Below are 4,722 nucleotides of genomic sequence, written 5' to 3'. Positions count from 1 at the left end.
CATCGCCAAGGCCTCCGAATTCGGAGCTCTCTTCGTGCTCTGCATGAAATGCCATCAGCAAAAGCCTCTGAATTTGAAACAAAACATACATACATCGATACATACAGTCAAGCATATATGCATTCATACAGTCATTCATTCATCCATTTTCATTCATTTATCAAAAGTGTTCTTTATCGAGAAACCTAACAACTATTTGAACAACATAGCTCGGCAAGAAAAACTCTCATTTTTTCTACCAAAGACAATGAAAGTTTTGGGGAAATTGTGGGAGCCCAAAAATTTATCAACTCACTTGGGTCCAACCCAAACAAGTCTTAAGAATGGGCCAAGATCAACAAGAAAGCCCACCAAACAAATATCACACCCCTTATCTATAAAAGGAAGGGATCCCATGGAAAAGAAGTATGTATCATCTCTCTGCAACACATCACAAATACACTCTTCAATTTTGGATCTTCATTTTTTGATAAGAGTTGCTAACTTTATTATCGGAGTGTCCCCCGTTGGTAACCTCGGTTGGGTGGTGCCGATCATGTTCATCCTCGCAGATCTACTGGGAAAGCTCATCTCTTTGTTCGATTTGCTTAATAATCCATGTGAGATGGTTCATGAGCTCACACCCTTAAAATTTAACAAAATTGCTCGCCGTGAGTTAGACCGTTCCTAACCATGCACAAGAGATATTTAAAAAATATATAATTTTGAATTTACTATTTATTTGCATTTCATTTGAATACTCTTATTTTTCCAAATGATAAAAAATAACAAAACTGCTTAAAAAATAATTTAATTAGGTGGAATAATGTAGAGATATTTTGTTGTCATTTTGGAGTGTAAGAGTATCTTAATGGAGTATAAATAATTGCTTGCTAATATATGGTACTACCAATATATAGATGTGTGCAAATCTTGTTACACTACATGTTAGTTATGTTTTTGTTTTTTGTTTTTATAATTTAGGGCGCTTAGGCAATGAATCTAAATTTAAATTTTATTTACCCAAAGATGTACGCACAAAAATACTATGTCCATAAGGATAATCTTCTCCAAAATGACCAAACTAACCTATTCTCCATTCACGATAGCTGGAGTCACGCTTATTACCTATGCATAAGATTTCTCATTATCTGTACAAATTTGTTTCTCTCTCTCTCTTTCTCTCTCTGTATTCAACAAACCCAATTCTCTCTTTCTTTCTCTATTTATCTCCCTCTCTCGCTCTTCATCTTTCTCTATCTCTCTATCAATTTTCAAAGCTTTCAAAATGTTGAAACCTTTTTCACATACAACTTTCAACTCACATCTTTCCTCTTTCTCTCTCACATTTTCTCCGTGAACTCTCTGTCTCTGTGTCTCTCCAGTGGCCAATTTCAAACTCTAATCACTTCCATCTTGATCAGCAATGGTGACATTACTGTTCAAATCAACTATGAAAAGAATACGAATCAGCTCTCCATCAAATGCCACCGCCGAATCCAGTTCCTCTACCAAACGTCACCGCTAGTCAAGGTGTTTCGTCCACCATAACACCTAGTGTGGCGTCTTCGCTATGAGTTTCTCGTAGAGATGTGAACCTTTGAAGAAAATTAGACTGATCAAGGCTGATCAAAGAATCCAGATCTGATGTAGATTTGATGATTGGATGCGTTAGAGAGTTTGTTTCTAGTAATGGTTTTGATAGGAGATAGAAGAGATATATGAGTTTTTTTTTTTTTTTTTTTTTTTTTTTTGTGGATATCAGTCTAGGGCTGATGATTAAGAGAGTTGGGTGTTGAAAGAGTGCGATTGTTGAGTTGGATTAAACAAATAGTAACCCAAAAAAATCTTAATCTGTCAAAGCCGAACAATTTCCAAATCTGAAATCTATACCTACATATATAGAGAGAGAGATGAGAGAGAAGAATAAAAATGTGTTGTGATTTGATTTTTATTTTTAACACTATTTTACTTATCGGAATCATTCAAGTGTACATCGACGGCACGTTGCGTGCATCTTGGAGACACTGCCAAAGTGGGAGAATTTAGATGAAGTGAAACTAGTGGACGAGAAAGAGAGAATTTCGTTCTAGCAGGACTTAGAACGGAGGTGGTTGAGGAATAGGACGACGATAGAAACTAGGGTTTGGGCCAGCGGAGGTGGTAGCAACGGGAGAGGTAGTGGCAGAAGAGAGAGAGACAATTACCTATGTGTGTATAATATGATTGACAGATAAAAAAACCAACACAGAAAGAGAGAGAGAAAGAGAGAGAGAGAATTTGAATAGATAGATTTTTTCAACAAATAATTTTAATAAATTTATTTTTTGAAAAGATAATTTCTACAGATAGATAGATTTTTGAACATATAATTTCAATAGACAGGAATTTCAACAGATAAATTTTTTGAATAGATAATTTCAACATATAGGAATTTTAAACAGATAATTTCAACATATAGAAATTTTGACAAATAGATTTTGAACAGATAGGTAAAAAAAATTTAACATAAAATAGTAAAAAAATGTCATTAAAAATAGCAAAATAGCCTTTTCACCACATTATTTCACATAGTGTGTCATTCTTACAAAAAACAATTAACAAGTGGACCTCACGCCTTATGCAATCTTTAGATTGCATTGAATGGTAATTTTTTCTATAATTTATTGACAACAAAAATTACATAAAAGCTTATTTAAGGCCTCGTTTGGGAACAAGTTAATTTAGTAACTTTTTGGCTATTTAGCTAAAATATGAGCTAAAAAAAACTAATATGTTTGGGATGACTTTTTTGACTTTTTACGAAAAGGTGTGTAAAAAGTAGAGAGAAAAAAGAATCTTTGAATTTTTGATATGAATTGTTAACTTTTTAATTTTTTTAATGACTTTTTGACTTTTTAATTAAAAAAATCACTTGACAAACGAGACTTAAATACAATTATTGAGCAATCCCATTAATTATAGTTACCAAAATCAAATCGCACTAGATTACATAAAAAAAAGTAATGTTATGATACACGCTTTTCAAAGAATTCGAATCCTCTGTACGGTATTCTGCAGTGCTAGCAAAACCACGTTTGTTTTTTTTTTTTTTTTTTTTTTTGTTTGATCTTGTTCCTTCTCCTTATTCTTTTCTTTAGTTTCTTTCTCTTAGCCTCCCTTTGGAAAGTAGGTTGACTTTTTAATTTTTTGACTTTTTTGGCTATTTTAACTTGGGCTAAAAAGTTTAGTTTGAGAAGGACTTTTTGACTTTTTAATTTTTTTGACTTTTTTTGTGAGAGAATAGTGTAATGATTATGAGTTAAATGTGATGTTTTATTTTTTATAACTAAAATAACTTATTTTATCTTTTGTGACTAAAATACTTAAAAAAAATTCACTTTAATTCTTCCCAAATAGATCTTAATTGTGTAACCCAAAATGCATAAAAGCATAGAGGAGACCGGCAGTGAACGAAGACTACCCAAATAAAGACGAAACGCAGCGACGACTAGAAAGATGAGACCAATGATGACTGACGTGAAGCACGAAGACGACCTCTTTCCCCTACTTATTCTTTCCTTAGCTTCTTATTGGTGAATAAACTACTTCAGCAGAGACACCACCCAAATGGTTACATTGTTGTATAAATCTGAAGAAAACCTGAAGATGCAATGATTCAAGAGATTCTAAAATTACATTGCTTCTATGATTTCATCCAGGAAATTAATGAATTTAATTATGACAATTATTGAAAGAAATGTTTCTTTGATAACATTTCACTCAATACAATGATCAAAAGGCAATTTCTCAAAATTCATAAAGAATCAGATTCAGAGTGAATTCCTCTAGATTTAATTACAAATTTGAGAGAGATAGATCAAATTACATCTTCTTTCAATTTTTTCAGAGTGAGGAAATTAACGGACTCTTTCGCAAGTGACTCGTCGGATTCACACGCCGCCATCTCCTTTCGCCAGTTCTCGATCTGCCGTGTTACTCTTACTATCGTTTCCTTCTTTCGACTTCGCTCTACTTTGTTTTGGGGGTTAGGTTGGGGTGAAAGAACAAGGAGTTGAGAAAATTGTTAGGCAATCTTCATTGTATTTAAATTAATTAAATTCTGTTGTGTACTAAACAACAACCAGAATAAAAAGAAATAAAGAAAAGGAGAGAATATGTTTGATTACAAAAATCAAACTTGAAATAGAAATAAAAATATATAAATAAAAAAACAGATTTTATTTTGTTACAAAAACAAAATTAAAATCTGAATAAATAAACAAATAAAACAACACTGAAAGTAAATTAAATAACTTACTTGATTTAATTTCTTCGAATTATTTTTCTGATCAAGTCCAGTGTTTGACACTGTGTCCTTAAGACAGATTCGTCCTCTCCACGGTGCTTTCAGAATTCGGACGTCTATCTCCCAGGATGAAATGATCTACCACAAACAATAGCAGCACTACTAATTGTTTGCCTTACGAACACACTAAGTGTTTACACTCTTTCTTTCGGAAATAAAATGCAGCAAGATGAAGAATAGAATTAACAGAGGTGAAATACGAAATTTCTGAATGAATAACATCAAATGAGGGTGGTCCTATTTATAGATGTGAAGGTGGCTCTTGGTTTTGAATTAAACAGGTATGTGGCTCTTGGTTTTGAATTGAACAGGTATCATACCTGTTGGGTTTTGAATTCAAACAGATTTGAATCAATTCAAACAGATAGTAAAACGGGAAGGGCCCTGTTTGGGTG

This window comes from Camellia sinensis, chromosome 14 (assembly GCF_055761805.1).
Source record: "Camellia sinensis isolate YWXY chromosome 14, ASM5576180v1, whole genome shotgun sequence".
Taxonomy (NCBI): domain Eukaryota; kingdom Viridiplantae; phylum Streptophyta; class Magnoliopsida; order Ericales; family Theaceae; genus Camellia; species Camellia sinensis.
The sequence above is the reverse complement of the archived record's forward strand: the minus strand, read 5'-3'. Positions refer to the sequence as shown.